Consider the following 23,391-nt stretch of genomic DNA (forward strand, 5'->3'; position numbering starts at 1 on the left):
TAAAAACAATTTGGTGCTGAAAAATAGGCAAGGTACATACTATTATTTCAACAAAGTTAAATAACTCATTGAAAGTTCTGGCAGAACCAAGACTGAAATACAGGTTTTCTAACTCTTGGATCTCTCTTTTCTTTGTCTTCTGCCAATATAAAGTTACGAACAAAACAAACTCACCTTGTCAGCTAATACAACTAAGTTATCTTTAATGCTTAGAGAAAACATCAAGACTGATCATCAGTTACTTTACTTAGATTTTTATTTTTAAAAGTCTTAGATAAAAGCTTTTAAATCAAAAAATGAATGATACACTCATCTCAGTGACCTTCACCACTTTCCTTGTCTCCTTCATTTTACCCAAGAATCCTTTACTATTAGCAGGTGGCCTGTCCTCCTATTTCAACAATATACATATATACATTATAAAAGGCCACCAGACATAAACGCCTTACCTAGTGATTCATCTAGAAGCCTGTCCAGAGAGTTGTCTAATGAAAAATTTTACTAAAGAACTGACCCTGAATGTAGTACAGAGAAGTGAAAAAATAAAAATACGTTTAAAAAAGTTAAGAGATAAACAAGATAGATTGAGAAGTACATACACCTAATAGAAATTCCAGAAGTTTAGAATAGTGGGAATGGCAGAGACAATTCTAAAAAGATAAGACTAAGAACATGCCAGACTTGAAGATAGCAGTACTTAGACAGAAAAATATATATTAATGAATAAACAGGGTAAATAAATATTAATCTATGTCTACATTCTTTGCAATCAAACTACAGAACAGCAAGAATAAAGAGAAAAATCATAAAAGAAAAGACAGGTTACTAGCAGAGGAATAATTATGCTGACAGCAACTTACCCTTAGCAACAAGAGCGCCCAAAAGACAATGAAGCTAATGATGTTCAAGTGCTAAGGAAAATAGCTGCCACCCTGGAGTTTTACATTGGCTAAACTACCATTTAAGAAATGGCATTAGGCATACAAAGACTAAGAATTTATAGTGTATATAACCCAGCTAAATATAAGAAGAATACAAGAAGCAACATAAATATAGTAAAATGTCAATGCTTGTTCACTTTAGGTGGTAGAACCTCAAGAAAAGCTAGAGGGAAAACAAGAGGAAGGTTCCAATAAACAAATTACTTGTCTAAGGAGCCATCTAAACAAATGCAACATGTTTCTGATAGTGATAGTAACTGGCATGGTATAAATGGGAAAATGGTGGTTCTCCATCCAAGACTAAACTTGGTTCCTGAAGGCTTTAAAGACAACAATTGTAAACTAAAACCAGTAGTTTGCTTTGGTGACTCTTTCCACTGTGAGATGGTGGGTGCAGCAGACAGATGCAGAAGTGGTAAATTACAGGTGAAACAGAAGAAAGTTTCTATGAAACATCAGAGTGTTAATCTAAGAATCTGTACCAATGGAGAAACAAACAAAACCTTGTTCAACACAGGGAGAAGTAGAATAGAACAACTGACAGTGAAGATGGGGAGTAGTATGGCAAGAAGACAATGGAGCTGGGCAGAGGATTTGATCAATGATGGCAGCCTAACAGTAGAGGGACTGAGTAGCCAACAAGCACAAGCTACCTTGTTTGAATGCATTGGTGGCTTGCTGGACCACTTAATTTTGTTACTAGACTCACCTTTTCACTATGTTCTCATCTCCACATCTCCAGCCCAACCTCAACTCTTAATTAAATTTCTATGGTACTTTTTTTAGAAATGCTACAAAAATCTTACCGCTTTTCCTTATTATTCTTCCTGGGCTCTTCCTGAAGGCACTAAATACTGGCATTTGCAGTGTTGAATCTGACAGACTTATTTGACCTAAATAATATTCCATTTTATTTTAAATTTAAACTTTAAAAAACATTTCTTTAAACAAGTTCCATGCTGTCCAGATTACCAGAGCCTCCAACACAATCAACTGCTTCATGCCCCACCAGCTTCATTCTTAAGATGATCTGTTTAGGCCCTGTATGCATCTTACCCCGTGACATCACATATTCCTGAATGACATCCATATTCTTGAATGTGGTTTATAAGGCACTTCACCATCTCCTTTTCTAGCTGTATAACCTGCAAATAACTCAAAGGTATCTTGCTTTCCAACCAATTCCTGAACACTTTGCGTGTTATAACCTTTTTTTAAAACTTCCTCTTTTTTCTCTCCTTTTCTATCTCATAAACTCTTAATTCATCACTTCTTCTGTGCGACCTTGACCATTTCTCTTTTCATTCCCACTTCATTCCATGTCCTAAACCTCAGGCAGAGTTAATTGCTCCTTCTATTGTATTTCCATTAATACCCTAGATGTATCTCTATTTTAATATGCTATATACCCTGTATTTCATTATTTGTTATTATTTCTATCCCCTCTACTAGACTGTGCTCCTTTATCAACCATATCTTATTTATCTTTATATTCCTAGCCACTAATATGAATCTGGTACAAGGCTGAGGCTCAATGAATATTTGCTACGAGTGAACCTTAAATTTCATCCAGGAATTCCCAGCTGGTTAATTATAATTGATGAGGTCCAACTAAAGTCAGTAGCTACATAATACATCCTCTCTGCAGCTTATTTGAGCTTTGCAGGCATCCTCAACTTGGCTGCATACTGGAAACTCCAGGGAAGCTTTAAAAACAAACAAACAAAACTCATGGCTAGGTTCCACTGCTGGGGAATCAGATTTAATTGGTCTGGTGTGCAGATTTTTAAAAAATTCTACAGGTGATTCTAACATGCAGCCAAGGTTGAAAACCAGTTTTACAGGAGGAGTGGTGGCGATTCCCATACCTCCTGACTTGACGTATTAGTGAGGCATTAGTTGTGATGGCAGTGAGGGGGGTCTCCCCTCCACAGTATCGTCCTAGTGCCACCTGTATTGTTGCCTCCTTCTAACTTAGCCTCTCAACACCTCCCTCCCCTCAACCTATTCTGATCTCAGTGTTTCAGAATAGGGAAGCCTCTTTCCATAAAAAATAAGGAAAAGTAGTCTACTAACCTATATGCTTGAAGTTCCAAAGCTGTTAATAGAACATAAATTGCTTATTTGAGAGCGTCCCCAGAGGTGAATAAACTTCTTCTGTGATTCTAAGTCATGACCAATTTTTAAAATGTCTTACTAGAAATCAGTCCACCTTAACATTATCAGGGACAAAGTAAGGTAGAATGTTCTAAAATAAAGAACTGTGCTGTGAGTTATTGGTCTCATAGAAGAATGCCAATAGCCACACAATTAGTTGATCACAATTAATATTTTAAGCATCCATGCTGTACTAGAAAAGAACAATTAAATACTTACTTACATGCTTCCAAGAGGCCAGAGACAGAGCAATCATGAGAGTTTTATTCAGTTACCAAGGAACTTGTAATTATACAACTTTCTTTCTACCAAAACATGTCAAGACAACCTGATGGAGCCCAGGTTTTGAAGAGAATTAAACAGTCACATACTGAACATTTCTATCCCATTACCTAAGTAACCAGGTAGCCTTACACATAATACATATAAACACACACATTTTTGTATATAGGTATTTACATACATAAGCATTTTACATACATATGCATTAAATGTGTACACACTGCCTAAGAAATCCATCTAAAGGGTTCCACTGGACAATTTGGAGCCTTTTGGTAGGCTTATTTAAGGCAGGAAACTTTACATTTAGAAATAAAAAATTACCTTCTATCCTACCCTTAGAATCCTTAAAAAGTAACAAGCTGAATCTGAAGGTAGCAAGACTTGTCTCACACTAAGATCCTAATGCTAAATTCTGGAGAGTAGGAAGGATGGGAGGAAAATGGAGTGCAAGAAGAAAAAGATATGAGAGCTAGAATGAATCAGCTTATAAAGCAGTTAAGTCCTATCTTTCTTTTGTCTGCAACTAAATTTGGGGCCCTTCTCTCTGTCACTAGTGAGCTACTATCTATTAAGATAAATTTAAAGAAATATACTTCTGGCTTAAATTTAGACTCCTTTACTCTTTTCCACTCTCTCATGTGTGTCAGGTGTTTGAGGTGAAACTAGAAAAGCCGTGAGAAAAACCACCACATGAAAATCAGTTTCATTGCTTTCCAGATCCATAATAAGCATTCAACAAATATTTTACCGAATGCCCTTTCCGTTTCTGGCATTGTGCTGAGTAATAGAGATACAAAGATGAAAGAAGCCAAGTCTTGATCCTCTGGAAGTCTACAACCTAGTGGAGAGACAATTAAACCAACCACCCAACTCCAGGCACAACCTTGGGGAGCACTAAGGGGACAAAAAGACCTTATACAGAGAAGGATCTATTACTTATAAATATCTCAGGAAATATGCACACTGACAAAAAGAACCTGCCCAACTGCTGAGATCACTTAATTTAGAATTTTCAAAAAAACACCACATAATTTATGACACTTTAAATGAGGTCTGACAAAAGATGAGTGACTAATTACAGTACATCTGTCTACTTGAAAATTATAGAGCCACTAAAAATATTTTCTAAGAATATTTACAAGCATAGGACAATGCTTGCAATATCGTAAGTTTATTTAATACAGATTTTAATTTTCTTCTATATTATGTAATAAATGAAGACACCAGAAAGAAATACCTCAAAAACAATGGCTACTGTTAGGAAATAAAATTACATGTCATTTTAAGAATCTACTTTGTTGTATTTTCTGCAATGAATTTATATGACTTTATGCTGGGGAATTATTTAAATGTAGGAGGAAGTTATTTAAAATAAAACAGTACTTTAAGTTTGGAATTAAGTATGGATAGAGTTAAACGAATTAATTTTTAAAATTTCACTGAATTTAAAGAGCTCTCAGCTGAATCAATCTGTTTTCTGAGTCAAAAGAAGTGGAGGAAGTGTATTCTTTGTCTTAAGTTAACATAAATGTTGTCCATAGTCTGAGCTGGCCATAGGCAAAATCTTGAAAAAGGCCCCACTTGACTCTGGCATTCCCCTTCACCTGCAGCCCCTCCAATCCCTGAGTCATTCTTCCTTGGGTCTGCCACGTCAATGCGGTACTCCACTACAGGACAGAACAGTAACAACACGACAGATGCTTTTCAGATCCCTCATTCTCTTCTACATCAATTAAAATCTCCCTTTCTCCAGGGTAAGAATCTTATAAGGGTAGTAAAAGGAAAGAAATCTGGGGAAACAATTTGTAATAATTTAGGAGACATAAATGTGTAAAAGAAGGCCCCTCAAAGACGACATAGTACAGAGGAGAGAATACTAGACTGGAGGTTGGGAAACTTGTTTTCCCTAGTTCTGGCACTTAGTGACCTTAGGAATGCCTCTCCATTTCTCTGAGCCTACTCCCTCACTTATCAAATGAAGAGACTGCACTAAGATCTCAGCTAGCTCTAAAACTATGGTTCAGTGACTTTAAGAATAAATGACTCAAACTGGTTAAATATTTGGTGTTCTAAAATGAAACGAGAAATTCAAGACTAGGGTAAAGAATCTGTGGCACAGAGTCCTTTGCCTCCTGTTTCTGACAATCTAGAAGTAGCTAATATTACCACCTTTGAATAATATTATGAAAGGAGAAATAACATGTTTTAGCAGAGAGTAAATTGACCACCAAAGATTCAGGGTCCCTTTCCAAAGCCTAATGTTGAACCTGTGAGATATTATAAGAAGCCCCTCATCCCCACCCTGCCCAACCACTACCACCACCACCACCATGTTGAGATGGAACTACGTGGTATTTCTCACCAATGGAATGTGAGAAGTGACTGGGGTCACTTCTGGAGTAAAGCAGAAAATAAATGAGAATGCCTTTTGCACAGCAGCTGAATGGAGAAGATTTCAGAACGCAGGGAGGACAGAGTTATACAATGAGAGATGTACAGGCTACTGAAGGACCAATCTCTGGCCAATCAATCTAGAAGATCTTCTCTAGACTGAAAGGTGAGCAAGAAATGAGCTTTTATTAGGTCAAACCACTTGGATTTTTGGATGTGTCTGCTATAGTAACTCCTCAACATTACAGAAAATGCAAAAGACACACATACATAGCAATAAAACAGCTGCTGTCTTGTATTGCAAAGTGCTGAGACCAAATTTAACCTTTTTATGTCCTGTTGATTTCCATATATATGAAATTGATCTTTCCAAAGATAAAATACAGCTATGCCTCAGAGCTTAGTAATTAATGTTTAGACCCTTGAGCTTTTCCTAAATTAAAAATAAAGAACTGTAAGTCTTCAGAACAGAAAAAGTCCAACATATTCTTCTCACCACAGAATCCAGGATATCTTACAATGAGAAAAAGAGAGTTGGAAATGCTAACCCCGATGTGAATGTGAATAGGCACTTCACTAAATAACAAGGTTATTCCTTTTAGGGGAAAAGGCTCTTAGCCATAACTGAGTATTTCACGGTGGGATGCTGTGAATATTGAAACAAAAGGGGGAAAATTGTCTTATCACAGAAATACTCTAACTTAACTATTTCTCAAGTAATTATTTTTATCCTTCAGTAGGTACATCTGCCTCCCATTGTACTACTGCTGCTTGTAGCTCCAGTTAATTACACTCCTTTGTGCTTACTTCACAAGAGTTATTTAGCAGGCTGTAATAATTAATTCAGTAGGAAAAAATTCTACAGTACAAAATATATACATAGAATATATTTCTTTTCTGTAAAAATGAAAGGACAGTTCTATTAATAAGATTTAAATCTTTGTCAAATATAAGTATTTTTGTTTTTTCTAAATTATATTTTGCATCTTCCCACCATCTTTAAAATATTTTCACAGAGTGATCGCTTTTGGTTAAAAATAAAAATTTAACTGGAGACAGTTATGGATTTTTGCTGGCAGGGATTCAAATACTTATGTACCAGTATTTAGGAACAGCATTCAAACTGAGGAAGTGCAGAGACACACTTGAGCTGAGCGTACTTTGACAGGCCAATAACAACAACAAATAAAGATATGTATGTACACACACACACACACACACACACACACACACACACACGTATATAAATTTTCTGCTATACTATTCAACAGTATAAAGGGTTTATATTTTTTAATGTAAAGATATTTGAGAGAAATAGCATTATAATCAATCACTGCTGTATCACGTGTGCAATACTGATCTTCCCAAATACTACTTCCTACTTCCTTCATTGTTTTATAAAATTACCCATAATACTTCCTTTAATTTAGCATATTATTTACTACTTTTTCTTTCTAGTCCTATTTGAACAAGCCTCACATGTAACTCACATAAATACTAATATTTCCATGTACATGGCTCCCTGGAAGTGAGGTTAGTAGGAAAAAAAAAAAGAGTACATCATTCATACCACTCCCCAGTCCTCATAAACAATCATATTCTTCATTTTCTCTCAACACACTTTGGTAACTGCTGCAGTTTTGTGTTTGGATGATTACATTTGTTTTGTTTCTGACTGAAAGGTTCTCAAGGGATTTTCTAATATTCACAAAGCATTTATTGGGAGGAAGGCAAGGAAACAATACCATGGATAAAAAAATCAAATGAAGGTAGACAGATCTAGGTTCCTCTTCTTCTGGTTGTATCATCTAAGCCTCAAGATGTTCCTCATCTGTGAAACTAGAACTTCATAGGACCAATGTAAAGATCAGTTAAGATACTGCAAATAAAGTGCTTAGATCAGTGCCTGTCCTTCAGCAAATTTTTGAATAATGTTAGCAACCACCCCATGTACATGTATGAAGCTTCCAAAAGCTTTGTATAGTCTCCCTTTTAAATGTGAACAGACAACAAAGGTTCATCATAGGAAAGTTTCTAATGTTAAAGGCAACTGGCTAAAAGAAAGAAAAAAGGAACTTGAAAGAAACTGAAGACATTATCACTAATATGCTTACAAATATAAAAGATATTGTACCCATGAAAAATATAAAAGGACTATTTAAAGAATAGTAAAGAAACCTGGAAACGACGTCATTATTTTTCATTTAGGAAAGCAAAAATTGAAGAGTCTGACGATAAACTGGAGGAAATCTTCCAGATCTAGCATAAAATAGAGATGTTAAATGGAAGAGAAAAGGATAAGAAATTTAGATTAAACTAGAGGTTTAAAATCTAATTCCCCAGGATGACAGTGAAAAAAGGTCCCAAAATGTCATCTATGCCACAGGCCCAGAAAGAAACCATTCCAAAGTGGGACAGGACACTGGTGGGGTCCAGGAGAAAAAGGAACAGATGAGTCGCCAATGTTTCAGTGTTTTGGGAGGGATACTGAGAGGCTGACAGAAAAATGTAGAAATAATAATGATAGATACACAGGGGAAAGGGGGAAAAAAAGAAATTTTTAACATAGGAAACGCAAAAGAAAGGAACTATGACCATAACAACCATAGGGCTCAACTGCAAAAAAAGCTAAGTCAGAACAATGAATTCTGGTCTAGCTTTAGTAGAGCTGACTGAGGAAGACGGAGGATGGGGAAAGGAAGGGTAAGTGTACTTCAGGGAAGAGGTGGTAAGACAGCTAAATCCTCACCTACCTTATCAAGAAACTAGTAGATAAAGTTTAAAATCAAAATGGTTTAAAAAAAAGTTGAAAGTATGTTGTTGAACAATGAAATACCACTTTACACTCATCAGGAAGGCTATAATCAAAAAGATGGATAACAACTAGTACAGGTAAAGAGATGAAATCAGAACTCTCACACATTGCTAGTAGGATTGTAAATGGTACAGCTGCTGTGTGAAACAGTTTGGCAGTTCCTCAAAAGTTAAACATAGAGTTACCATTACAATCCAGTGATTTCACTCCTAGCTTTATACCCAAAAACTTGTACATGAATATTCACAGCAATATTATCTATAATAGCTACAAAAATGGAAACAACTCAAATACCCATCAACTGATGAACAGATAGACAAAACGTAGTATATCCATATAATGGAGTATTAATCAGCCATAAAAAGGAACAACAGACTGATATTTGTCTCGTATGTGGTGTCTTACGTTGACTGATCTGTGGCCACTGAACCATACTTGCATTCCTGGGATAAATTCCACTTGATCATGGGGTATGATCCTTTTAATTTATTGTTGAATTCATTTGCTAATAATTTTCTTGAGGATTTTTGTATGTATGTTCATCAGAGATATTGGCCTGTAATTTTCCTTTTTTTTTTGATAGTCTCTTTATCTGATTTTGGTCTCAGGGTAATGCTGGCCTCACAGAATGAGTTTCAAAGCATTTGTTCCTCTGAAACTTTTTTGAATAGTTGAGAATAGGTATTAACTCTTCTTTAAATGCTTGGTAGAACTCACCTATGAAGCTGTCTGGTCCTAGATTTCTGTTTGTTGGGAATTTAACTGCTGATTCCATTTTTTTTACTAGTGATCATTTGTTCAGATTTTGTATTTCTTCCTGATTAAAAAATTTTTCTTTTGTAATACACTTTCTAATTGGGAAAATGCTGGTGATGGAGAATACAGACTGGGAGGAGAATAATCTTACGTTCGGCAGCACCTTATAATGAGGCAGAGTAGCTAACTCCCAGAAAAACAGCCCCAAGGCTGAAGAAAATGCCCAGAACGGCTGTCTGCACAGTAAAACAGAAAATAATAGCACTTCTTGATGACTTTCAGGCACATAAATAACATCTGTCTATCAGCAGTCTGGCCTACAGCTTAAAATAACCCAGTTCAATACAGTCTAGTCATGGCCAAAGAGAAACAAAACAGGACTGTGGCATTTTCAGCTGTAGCCCCAGCAAGAAACTGAGTATGTTACATAACCCAATAGTCCAGAGAAGTATGTATATTTCTAGGTCCAAAGATTAGCACAGGCCAGGAAGAACTAGTTCCCCTGGTACTAATGACCTACCTTATACATACTTCACTTACCAGGAAAGGAATTCTATTTTTCAAATACAAAGGAAATATCAGAATCTCTACCCCATATTATACTCCCCCACAAAAGAATTATTATTTATTTTTTTATGCCTTACTGCTGCCTGGGGAATAAAACACAAACTCACTTAAAGGCTTCCTCAATTTGACCTCTACCCACCTTCTTGTCTAATTTCTTACATGATATGCTACAAACAAATGAGATCAGTCATTGCCCTAAGAACATGACCTATGTTTTTCCTCTTGTGTCCTCCATGTTGCTAAATGTAATGGTCCTCATCTTATTTGATCTCTTAGCAACACTGACACTTGTCCATTTCTTCCTCTTTGCAGGCTTATCCTCCTTTTACCTGGCCACGCAATACTGGAAAGTCTTCAAAAATTGGCCATACCCTTACCTTACACCATATACAAAAGTTAACTCAAAATAGATATAAACATAAGAGCTAAAACTACAAAACTCTTAGAGGAAAACATAAAGCAAAAGCTTCATGATATTAAATGTGGCAGTCATTTGGATATGACAAAAGCACAGACAACAAAAGTAGATAAAGCGGACTTCATAAAAATTAAAAACTTTTATATATCAAAGGATACTATAAATAGTGAAAAGGCAACCCATAGAATGAGAGAAAATTACTGCAAATCATATATCTCTTAAGGGATTAATAGCCAGAATATATAACTCCTTTAACTCAACAACAACATACACAAACACACACAAAACCCAAAAGAAAAATGGACAAAGAACTTGAATAGACATTTCTCCAAAGAAGATAACAGATGGCCAATAAGAATATGAAAAGATGCTTAGTATCATTATTCATTAGGGAAATCAAAATCAAAATGAAATACCACTTCATACCCATAAAGATGATAATTATATATATATTCTTTCTTTCCATATATATATGGAAAGAAAGAAAGAAAATAACAAATGTTAGTAAGGACATGGAGAAATCCGAACATTTGCGCATTGCTGGTCAAAATGTAAAATGGTGTAGCCGCTGTGGAAAATAGTGTGGTGGCTCCTCAAAAAGTTAAACACCATGTTCATAGCAGCATTATTCATAACAGCCAAAAGGTGGAAACAACCCAAGTGTCCACCAATGGATGAATGAGTAAACAAAATATAGTATATACATACAATGGAATATTATTCAACCTTAAAATGAAACAAAATTCTGACACATACTATAATACAGAAGAATCTTGAGAACATATCTTAAATGCAAGAAGTCAGACACAAAAGGATTATATGATTTCACTCATATGATGCACCTAGAGTAGTCAAATTCATAGAGACAGAAAACAATGATGGTTGCGAGGGACTGGGAGGGGAGAAGAATGGGGAATTATTGTTTAATGAACACCAAGTTTCCATTTGGGAGAATGAAAAAGTTCTAGAGATGGATGGTAGTGATGGTTGTACAACATGAATATACCTAATGCCACTGAACTGTACACTTAAAATAACTAAAATTATAAATGTTAAGGTAAGTATATTTTACCACCATTAAAAGAAAAATTAGTCCTAGATCCTGTCTCTGCTTCCTCTAGCCTATCTGTTGGCAACCTTACCCATGACCACAGCAAAAATGGCTAAGCCAAATTTATATTTCCTGCCCAGGCACATCCCTCTGAGCTTCAGACTGACCTTAAGTTTTCCCTTAAAATGAAATCAACTTCCACTTTAAGTAACTAGAAAAAGAAGAGCAAATTAAACACAAAGTAAACAGAAAAAAAGAAATAGTAAAGATGAAAGAGAAAAATCAATGAAAAGAAACAGAAATATAGAGAATATCAGGGAAACCAAAAAGGTCCTTTGAAAAGATAAATAAAATTGATGAACTATTGGAATGCTCAGGAAAAAAAAAAAAAGATGGCACAAATTACCAATATCCAGAATGAGAAATAATTACATATTAAAAGATAAATGTTATGAGTAACTTTATGTCAATAAATTTGGTAACAGATGAAATAAATTCCTTGAAAGCACAAAGCTCACTCAAGAAAAAAAATAATGTGAATAGTTCTCTATCTATTAAAGAAATTAATTTTGTAGTTTAAAGTCTTCCCACAAAGAAATCTCCAGGCCAGATGGCTTCACTGGTGAGTCTTACTAAACATTTACAGAAAAAATGATACCAATTCCACACAAATACTTCTGTAAAAATGAACAAGAGGAAATACTACCCAACTCATTCAGTGCAGCCAACATTATCTTGATTCCAAAACGAAAGGCTTTATAAGAAAACAAAAACAAAAAACAACAGAACAATATCCCTCATGAACACAAATGTAAAAATACTAAGTAAAACTTTAACAAACTGAATCTAACAAAATATTAGAAGGATAATAAATCATTACCAACTTGGGTCTATTCTAGGAAATGTAGGGTTGCCTTAACATTAAAAAAAATTAATCAATGTAATTCACTACATGAGCAAACTAAAAAAGAAAAACCGTATGATAATCTCAATGGATACTTAGAAGAAGCATTTGACAAGATCCAACATCCATTCCTGATAAATGCTGAAACGCAATTTTTATGATGCCTTTTTAGAGTATGTATCTCTTATAATAGACCTTATTAATATGTTTACTGTTTAAAACCAACACACTTAAGATCAACTTTCCAACATTTCTAGAACGTTTATGATGCACATTTAACCTCTAAATCAGGAGTGAGGAATTATATCTTATTTCCTTTATCTACAGATTCTTAAATAGTGAGTCTATTATATAAAATTGTAAGTAACTTTTGTTGACATCTGACAATGTTTATTGCCTACATATGCATTTTCTTCTATTTTACAAATGTTTAAAATATGTGTATTTTTATATTAATATATATACCTTTCCTTCATTTTCTAAGTCACCCACACTCATTATAACACAAACCTAACTGTAATCATACTATGCACAAATTTGTGTCCTAGCTTTTCACCAAAAGATTTGCCGTAAGTTGTATGTTCTTCTAAGATGCTATACAGAATCATTTAAATATATTTTTATTCCTGTGAAATCATACATATAAGAATAAAAATATAGAAAATGCTAAATAAAAATACCATTTTCATTTCTTGAATCATCTACTGGCTTCTTACTGAAAGGTGTATGCCTGTGTGTCCCAGTATTGCTTCTTTTCCGATCCTTGATGTCCTAACCTCTACCTCCATAACATCATTTTCACATTTTCAAGATTTGTACCCTTACATTGTGTACTATTATAAATAAGTCTTTTGTGTTTTGGCTAAGAGTTACCTTATAAATAGAAAACAGGTATCTAGGGCCTACAATATCAAATATATAATTTTTTCTCAGAATCAAACAGCATTTGGACATGTAGACATACTGCCAAATGTATACCACTGGAAGCAAAAAAAAAAAACAGGATTAATAAGAGGGGTGAGAAAGAAACAAGTGGAACACATTCTGTTTTATTGAATATATAATGTGTTTTTTTACCTTCTGAGAGTAATGAGCTTCTTGATCATAAGGAACAGTTATTCTTAAGACAATCTTCTTCAACCTTCAAACCTCCTGTTCTAATTTGGAACATTTGCTTTCTAACAATACCTGCTCTACAGGTGTCAACCTAGAATTATCATTTTGTTTTGTTTTGGGTGTGTGTGTGTTGTGTGTTTGAAAGAGGGGGAATTCTGAGGTTTATACACAAGGTTTGCTCGGAACCCAGGACTTTCTATTTCTTGAGTTGTTGTTGTATTGTGTTGTTGCTGTTGTTTTTACATTGGAGTGTATCCTCAAGTAATTCTTTTTATTTCATTACTCACAATCCACTTAAGAAAACAGAAACTCTACTAGATTATACTCACAACAGTAATTTACAGTACAAAATGGTTTAAACACGTGATAATGAACTAAAAGAACAAAAAGGTAACCCAGAGGTAATAACTGCAGTAAGCAGCTACCACTCCTAGGGCTGCAGGAACAAGCGGTAAGAGGTTGGTGTTATCAAAACCAAGAGCTTGGAGGAGCCAGTGGGCACAGCCCAGCTGCTGCAGGTAACTCAAAAGTATCAAAATAAGGACAGCTCTAGCAATATCAAAAGAAGCTGGAGGATGGAGTCCACTGTTACTGCTGAGGTAACAATGCCCAGAATACCAAGAAAGGTTAAGAAGTCTCTTCTCCTCTCTTCTTGTCTCTCTCCTCATGGTAGAGACAAATAGCAACCTAGCTAACAACATAGTCTGAGAAACATAATTTGCAAAATCCCTGCCCCAGAATCAGAGTAGAATATAGAAAGGTGTATTTGGGGTTGGAAGAACTTTAAAAAATCAGCATAGTCCTTAATTCTAAAGCTTGGAAGGATAGAGAATTCTAGATTCAAAATCATTTTCCCTTATAACTTTGAAGTCATCTGTTCCCTTTCCTTCTATCATGCAGTGTTACTCATCAGAAGTCTAATTCTTGCTCTGGTTATCTACATAATCTACTAGATGAGGAACATGTTTCACCACCTATACATACCAATTTAAGAATCAACAATTTACTCTTTTTGGTACTAAAATAAATGACAATAATTAATATATAATATAAAAATAAACTTTAATAAAAACAAAATCGTACTGTAGTACTACTTTGCAATTGTCTTCTGTTCATCTAACATTTCATGAACTTGTAAAATATAGTTAAGTATTCTTCTACATTTTAATGGCCACAAAGTATTCCCTTCTATGGATGGCAGCACAATTTAACCGTACCCCAACTGGAAACATTAATGTCACTCAAGTTTTTTATTATTACAAATAAGTCAAAATAAACTTCTTTATAGACGAATATTTGCACAAGCCCATGAGGATGCTTTTAGAATACACCTCTAGAAGTAGAACTGCAGGGTCAAAGCATATTATTAAGGCTTTTGATACATACTGCCAAACCTCCATTCACAAAGGTGATACTAATTTATATTTCCATAAGCAGAAGAATCAAAATTATCCCACACTACAGCAAGTAGCAAGTATTTTCATTTTTTATAAATATGAAGAAAATTATAAAATCTTACTGAAGCACATAAAACAAATTTAGACAAATGGAAAGACACATCACAGCCTTAAGTCTGCACTTAATTACAGAAGACTAAAGAACACAAAGGTCCACCTACTATAAAACAAGTAGATTCTGGAAAAAAATAATAGCGCTTTAAACATATTGCTGGGCTCCCTAAAAGTAAGGTAAGGGAATTTTCTAAGGACCACACCCTAGCTTTCCCCCAACTGGTTAAAAAAAAAGGTGATGGGTAAGGGATATAAACCATAAGTCTAGCTAATATGGAAGCTGGGAGCTCTGATCTATAAGTGAACTGAAAGAAAAGTGTGCCTTGAGGGCAAATGTCAATACCAGCGCTGTAGCTGGGATGCTAAGGTTAAAGCCAGAAGCAAGTGGTAGAGCTGAAACCGATGCTCCTACATTGAGCCTGGCTCTTTAGAAGAGGGCTAAAGGAGCCCCTAGTCAGCAGCACTGCCAGATTCCAGGAAAGATCTTTAGAGGGAAAAATTCCCAACTTAGGTCCCTCAGGAGTCCCATAGGCCAAGGGAAAAAATATACACGTTCACACAAAGAACAGTAAGCAATTGACATGGCAAGCTAAATTCAGACACCTCCTCCCCCCAGTAAGAAAACAATTATTTTAAGGTGTCCATATATTTTATTAAAAGCATATAGGACATTCATTTAAATTGTATAGGTGTATATGCATAATGAGTTAAATTCAAGAATGATCACCACTAGGTTAATGGTGGTATCTTCAGAAGATCTTCAATTTCTCCTTATACTATTACAGAATGTTTGAATTTTTATAATATGTATTATTTATGTAGTCATTTAAAAATCTATTTTAATTATAAGGGGGGAAATTTCAGTATTACTACCCATTTCTATTTCCTCTTTGATGAAAAACTCATGCCCTTTGCCTATTTTTCTAATATCATGGTAATCTTTCTTATTGACATATTTTCCCCAGTTTACTGATTACCTTTCAATTTGGTTTATAGTGCTCTAATACTAAAAATCTGTAAATTATTAACTAGTTAAACATATCAATACTTTCTTTTATGGTTTCTACTCTGATGAATCTTTAACTTCAATCTCTCTTTTCTTTCTCCATTCAATACTTAACATCATAAAACAGAACCAAGAATATTGAAGGAGATTTTAGAAGAGTAAAGAAATAGCTATAGTGTTCTCCACTGATGACCTTTGCTAGAAAATTTGTTCTCCATGTCTTCTTCAATTCCTACTCATTTGTGCTCAATAACTACATGCTGACAAATTCTCTCTGTGGACCTGAAAATGCTCACAATACTGTGTATATAAAGTAAGTTTACTTTTGCAATTATAAAGCAATTCAAGTACTACTAGATTAATCTAGATCAGGAACACTGTTCTCATAACAAGCTGATTAATCAGACATCTTCATAAATGGTGTCATGGGTAAGCAGGAGGTCTGGCTAAAATATCATCAGAGAACTAGGCTTCTACTTCTGGAAAGACAGAGCAGACAATTCTCCCTATTCCTCCTACTGGGTACAACTGAAAACACCAGACCTTATTATATATAAAACAACATAAGAAGACTGAAGAATGAAGAGAAGGCGGCAGACCTGCAAGAAACTCAGCCTCAAACGTCCTAGACTTGGAGCTGAAGAAACCAATAACCCCAAAATATCTATGGGTTCACACACAGAGGGCCCCAGCTAAAGTTAAAGGACCAGGAAAGGGGCGGTCTGGCAAGATCAAAAGCTTCTGGACAATAACCACTCTACATCAGTCGAACACCACAGAAAAGCTGTGCCCTCACCCACACCTAATACCAGTAAAGGCCAAGTGGGGTGCCTAGACTTCCACCTACATGAGATTTTAGCAAGGTACCCACTGGAGTGGTGTCAAAGGAGGTCAAGTAGAAAGCCAGGACTTTCAGATCTACCAGCCAGTGTCAAGGCTTCATCCATCTGCAGTGTCAATGGAAATCATGTGTGTAACCTGGACTCATTCCCATCCAACAGTAATGAGGTTCTTTATCGACCTCTGTTGACACCCGAGTGGGACAGGGGGTTTCTCTCTGTTACTGGATAGGGTTGGGAGTTCTCAATACTGATGGGTGATGATGAAAGTTCTGACTTTCCACTCTGCCTGCTCTGACACCAACTTAGTGGGGAGAGGGAGGAGTGTCTTACTGTCGGGAGGGGGTGATAAATTATGTGTATATAATGTATTAACTAGAGCAGCCACTAAAAAAAGAAAAAAAAATTTTAAAGCTGTAACAAAGAGGTATACTCAAATACACTATAACACCAGAAATTGACACAACATTGTAAACTTACTATACTTCAATTTAAAAACGTAAAAATAAATAAACAAAACACTATAGATAAATTAAAATGGAATTCCTAAAAGTGTTAAAGAAACCCATAGTCAAGAAGGAAAAACAGAAATGAAAAAGAGAAAACAAAAACCAAAACAGCAGATATCAGCCCTAACATATTAATACTTACATGTAAAGTAAATGGTTTAAATGCAAAAATTAAAAGATAGACACTACAGAGTGGGTTAAAAATATGGCCCAACCACAGACCGTCTACAAGAAACTCAATTCAAATGCAACAATATAAGCAAACCAAAAGTAAAACAGATGGGAAAAGACTTATAAAGCAAACATTAATCAAAGGAAAGACTATTAATATTAGAAAAGGAGATTTCAGAGCACACAAAATTACCAGACAGAGACAGGGAAAATATGTAAAATTAGAAGGTAAACCAAAACGAGGCATATAATCCTAAATATGTATACTTCAAAAAATCAAGCTGCTAAACATGTGAGACAAAAACTGATAGGAAAGAGAAATAAACAAACCTACAATTATAAAACCACACTGAATGCTAAAACTAGTGGATAGAAGTTTGATAAGGAATAGGATATTTACATGCACACACATATGCTGATTATGATATAGTGGGTACACAGCATCACTTTGGTACTCCTGCCAAATATTCATAATCTGAACCTAATCAAGGAAACAACAGGCAAACCCAAACTCAGCAACATTCTTCATAAAAATCATGAAAAACAGAAAACCTGAAGAACTCTATTAGATTAGAGGAGAGTAAGAAGATGTGAGAAGAGTAAATGTAATGTATGGGCTGTGGAAATTCTTGTGCTATAAACAGAATTATTGAGATAACTGAGAAATCTGAATTAGTTCTACAGATTAAGTGTTGTTTCAATCTTAATTTCCTGATTTGGTAAACCGAACTATGGCTATGTAAGAAAATGACTTTGTTTTTTAGGAAAAACACACTTCAGTATTTATGGGTAAAGTGGCATCAAGGTTAATGTTAAGGGGTAAAAAAATGGCATACAGAGAGAGAGTAAGAGCATATATGATAAAATGTTACTACCAGGGAATGTGGGTGAAAGGTATGTGGGAATTAATTCTTTACACTACTTTGCAACTTTTCTGTAAGTTTGAAGTTATTTCAAAATAAAGGCTCCTTTTAGAAAAAGAAATAATGTTGCAATAATATACTACCTGTCAGAACCTTAGTACCAAAGGCAGTAACAATACCAAAAGGTTATTTTATAAATATTTGTATGTCCCAACCCGTATAAATACATAACTGAATAAAAAAATGAGAAAGATCAAATCTGCCTTACAGAAGAATTCCAAATAATAAAAATAAGAGGAATAAGGGAAATAGAAGTCATCACTATAACACTGTAATAACTGCCGCAGGCAAAACCTACTAATGAATCGATAATCAGTGGTTGACACTTTCAAAGAAACAGGATATTTACATAACCTCAAAGCATCTCCCCTCCAAAATGTATTAATTCTGCGGTGGTTTTAACATATGTCTGCAAATTCTCTGATATCCCTCCTTCCAGGAAATGGAACTCAATTCTTCTCCCCATGAGTGTATACTGGACTTGGTGACTGGCTGCTAGTGAACAGAGTATGGAAAGGGATAAATAGTAACTTAACAGTGGAGCAATCTGGCGGACTCTACCTTAACAAAATGATCAAGGTGAACATCACCAGTAATAAGCCACGCTGATTTCACGTGCCATCTGATACGATGTGATGAGGGCACTTTACCCCTCTGGTATCTTCCCAAAATCCATAACCCCTGCCTAATCATTAGAAAAACGTCAAACTCAATTTGAAGAACATTCTACAAAATACCTAAGCAACACTCTTCAAAACTATCAAGGTCACGAAAAGCAAGGGAAGACTGATAAACTGTCATAGACTGAAGACAGAGGAGATGCGACAACTAAATGCAATGTGGTATCCTGAATTCCCCTCAAACAGAAAAGGGCTCTTAGTGGAAAACTGGTGAAATCCGAGTAAGTCTGTAGTCTGGCCTAATAGCACTGTACTAATGTTAATCTCTGAGTTTTCATAAACGGTCATGGTAAATTTATTTACCCTAATTTCACCCAAAGGAATCTGGGTAAAAAGTATATAAGAACTCTCTATACTATCTTTGCAACTCTTCCATAACTATATAATAATTTCAATAAAAAGTTTTAAAAGTAATGAATTAACCAATTTTTAAAAGATTATTTTATAAATTAGAGTACTCTTCAAATTAAAGCTGAACCATTAAACTCAATTTCTAAACCCACTTATTGCATGAATAAACTCAGTTTCAATTAAGTTACTTTGCGATAGAGTATATTACTACATGCCCTTTGCATTTAATGATTTTTGGAGGAGGACAGAAAAGAATGAAAGATAACATGTGAGGGAAACTACGCAGGTGGTAAACAAGCTTTTGGAGGCTTAAAGGCAATGGTTGGAAAAGACTAGTAAAATAGAATAAAGATAAATTTAAAAGATTAAAATGAGCATACTAACAGTATCCTATAAACAAAGGGGAAATCTGGAAGGTTCATTTAAGAAGGATAACAATAGCAATAATATAGACAAAGGACCAAAATGGGTGAGGAAAGTGTTAAGAGCTATCACAAAAGTCTATATCACAGGTTCCCAAACTTTCTGGGTTTATAAGGTCCTTAATGTGTCGGTCATTTTTTCACAAGCCAAAGAAAGACCTAATCATTCTGTCCATTAAGTAGTCAGGTCCAAACAACTTAAGAAGGATGTATGTCCTAACAACTTAGCACCTGTGTTTAGTGCTGCACAACTTCTCAAACCTGAGGATTATACTGGACACAACCTTCCTCTTTTCCTGTTTCATATAGATTTTCACGTGGTACTTGTTTTTTGTCACAGCAACTACCTGAAACTCAGCTTTGTTAAAATATCGTTATCATTAAAAGAAATATATCAGTCTAATTTTGAAAATGACCTACCTCAAGCTAGCAGTTTGTGTGGTTTCCAACGGATGTTGCTGTACTTCCCCCAACATTTTTAAGCATCTCTAGTCACACCTGTGAGTTCTCTGTAGCACTTTCTAGGCTCACTGATGCAGTTTGAGAACCATGCACCTTAGCAAAAGATGATAAAAGATGCCACCAAGGCAGATGCAACAGAAAAACTGGAGTGAGCATTAAGGTACACTTCAGAGGGAAAAAAAAAATCAGCAGCCCTGGAGATGTTACCTGGAAGTATAATAACAGCGCAAGTACTTAAGAAGTAGCAAAACTTCTCTTTAAAAAGAAAAAAAACTATCTTTAGCTATCCCCAGCAGTCCTTGCTTCTATGAAAGAGGACTATTTTGTCTTCTTTTTAATCAATGAATGAACCTGTTCAAATGTTTCTATTAATTTGACAGCATTACATATGACATAGCTGAAGTACCTTGCTCTCACTTTTGCACGCACACACACACACAAATACAAAACAGCTGAATTAAAGGAAGAAAATTCAATGCAAATTTTCAACTCAAAATTTCCCAAGTACCAACAAGAACTATAACCTATTACCTGTCAAAGCTTTACTTCAGACAGATATTTGAGAAAGAATCAAATGTGGCAGTTCTAAAACCTGACCTGAAGATCTTAAGCACTTGAGGAACTTCTAAAAGACAGATTTGCCAGCACCATTCCAGACCTACAAAATCAGGACTACTTAATGACCACAGAAATTTCCATATTTACAGAGTGCTCCAGTGATTCTGAGATCAGCCAGGTTTGAGAGGAAATCGCTAAAACAGCACTGTCCAATAAAACCTTTCTTGATGATGATGATGAAAATGTTCCATATTTGCACCATTCAAAATGCCAGTCCCTAGTCCCACATGGCTAGTGAGCACTTGAAATGTGGCTAATGTGACTGAATAAATGAATTTTTAATTTTATTTAATTTAAATTTAGATGTAAATAGTTACATGTGGTTAGCTGCTTCTGTACTACACAGCCCTGAACTTGATGATTTATGTTAAAAATGCATTCTTCTAAATTTTCTGAGTTGTAACCTTGATTTAAATTAGATGATCAGAAAACTAGGCTTCCCAGTCATATTCTCTCAGAGTCTTCATAAAGGGTCAATATAAACATTATCCAACTTAACAGTCTGAGTCTTTTGTAGTTTGAGACTTTATCCAATGTCATATTTTTTCATAATAAAAATCCTCTTTGAATTAAGCTCTAAGAAAAGTCTGCAAATGAATTTGAATATTTTCTTTAGCCTAAAGGAAAACTAGGTGAACCAATGTGCTTCCCTTTTTGCCTTAGCTGACAGCAAACTCAGAACCAACTCCAGTGTCCAGTGGTAACTTCTCTCGAATGCCTGGTAACATGTACTCTCTGCTCCTCTATTAGTATCTCTATTCTATTTATATCTCTAAATTAGTCATAATAGTGTGATTTTAAAACCTTAAGCTGACACACTCTTTTGAACATAGGCAGAGTATCAACTTTTAAAGTGATTAACTTTTTTGCATTAAAGTAAACCTTTTTTTTAATTGAGATAATAAAGTCAATTTTTAGAAAGTATTTTTAAAGTATTTAAATAATAACAACACTGGGATTAATAACACTTGGGTATTTTTTAACAGATCAAACTTACCAAAGAAAATCTTTAGGTGTCTATAAGCAAAGCTCCCTAAAAGTAGCACTATGACAGTGAAAAATAAGACAAACATATATGACATCCTGCAATAATTTTACTGTCCCCAAGTCACAAACTCAGTTCCACTCCTTTCAAAAAATATGCCAAAGTCCTGATACAGAATGTGAACATCCCTACTGAGTATTCAGTTCTAAATGCTTGTATGATTTTTCCTTTAGCATACTGGACTATTTTTATATCACACAGTGAAATACTTCAGTGACTCTTTTGTTGAAATTTTCCACAAAATCAGAACAAACACATTTGATGCATTAATAGCACATTTCTAGAAATGCATCTAATTACAAAACTAATGTGAAACTAAATCATAAGAGTAGAACTTCTTCACATAATCACTTAAAATTCATTTCAAAAATCAACTTTTAAAATAACCAAGATTTGATACCAAAATAAGGTAAGGGAATTACATCCTACCAACAGACACAAGTTTTCCCTCATGACATGGAAAAAAAATTTTTTAATTGTCATAAAGAAATATATCCTAAAATCATAGTCACCAGATGACACACATACAAACACAAATGCTGGCAAATTAATTCTACTTTAAAGGAATTTCATTTCCTTGGCCATATTCCTTAGCTAATAATCACTTACTTGAAGTGATTAAAAAGGAAATAGTTACAAAACCATATGAACCAATTTTGCTCCAGAAGCAAAACTATAGCTCCTTCCCAAAAGCCAAAGCATTGTCAAAACCTAGCTCATTTCAGCACAGCATTCTGCGAACGTGCTCCCTGGTTTACTCCCACCTCTTAGGTCACTCCAGCCTTCCATGTTAGTTCATCTTTCTCTAATACTCCTTAATGCCCAGATGATATTTTCAGACTTCTCACTGACTCTACGCCTTTTCTCCAGATAGTTCTTTTCATCACTCTTGCTTGAATAATCAGATACAGATAATAATAAAATGAATAACACTTATTGAGTGCTAACTAGATGTCAGGCACTGTCCTAACCACTTTACAGGTATTATCTCATTTAATCGTCAAAACAACTCTATGCTGGAAGCACTGTTATTATCAACATCATTTTACAGATAAGGTACTAAGAGGTTAAGTGATTTGTGCAAAGTCACACAGCCAGAAAATATATTTTTTTGTACATACACAGACCTGAATGTTCCTGAAAGAAATTCTAAAGTTTCCATATTCATAAAGTTTCCATAGGGCTGGAATGCAGGCACAATGGGTTTCCCTCTGTTGCTTCTGCAGTTAGATTATAGTAAGATTAAACTAATAGTTTGGAGGTTGGGCAGAAAGAAAACAGAAAGGTTATCACCCTCTAGATTGCATCAACACTAGCTGCAAGTTAACTCCAATGATTTAGGGCAGAGGCAGTAAGCTTTTTCTTAAAGGGACAGATAATAAATATTTTAAACTGCAGCCATCCAATCTATGTCACAACCACTCAACTCTGCCATTTTAGTGTGACAGCAGCCATA

At 34.9% G+C, this 23,391-nt stretch overlaps 1 protein-coding gene and 1 long non-coding RNA gene across 20 annotated transcripts in view; one reads left to right on the top strand and one right to left on the bottom strand.

The window, feature by feature from the left end:
• LOC140685675 (uncharacterized) overlaps nucleotides 1-19,392 on the top strand; it is a 94,089-nt gene extending 74,697 nt beyond the window's left edge. The window contains exon 4 of the long non-coding RNA XR_012058949.1: nucleotides 18,797-19,392. This is a non-coding gene — a long non-coding RNA (uncharacterized lncRNA). The remainder of the gene's footprint in view (nucleotides 1-18,796) is intronic.
• EHBP1 (EH domain binding protein 1) overlaps nucleotides 1-23,391 on the bottom strand; it is a 391,476-nt gene that overhangs the window by 235,475 nt on the left and 132,610 nt on the right. The window lies entirely within an intron of this gene.

This window comes from Vicugna pacos, chromosome 15 (assembly GCF_048564905.1).
Source record: "Vicugna pacos chromosome 15, VicPac4, whole genome shotgun sequence".
Classification (NCBI taxonomy): Eukaryota; Metazoa; Chordata; class Mammalia; order Artiodactyla; family Camelidae; genus Vicugna; species Vicugna pacos.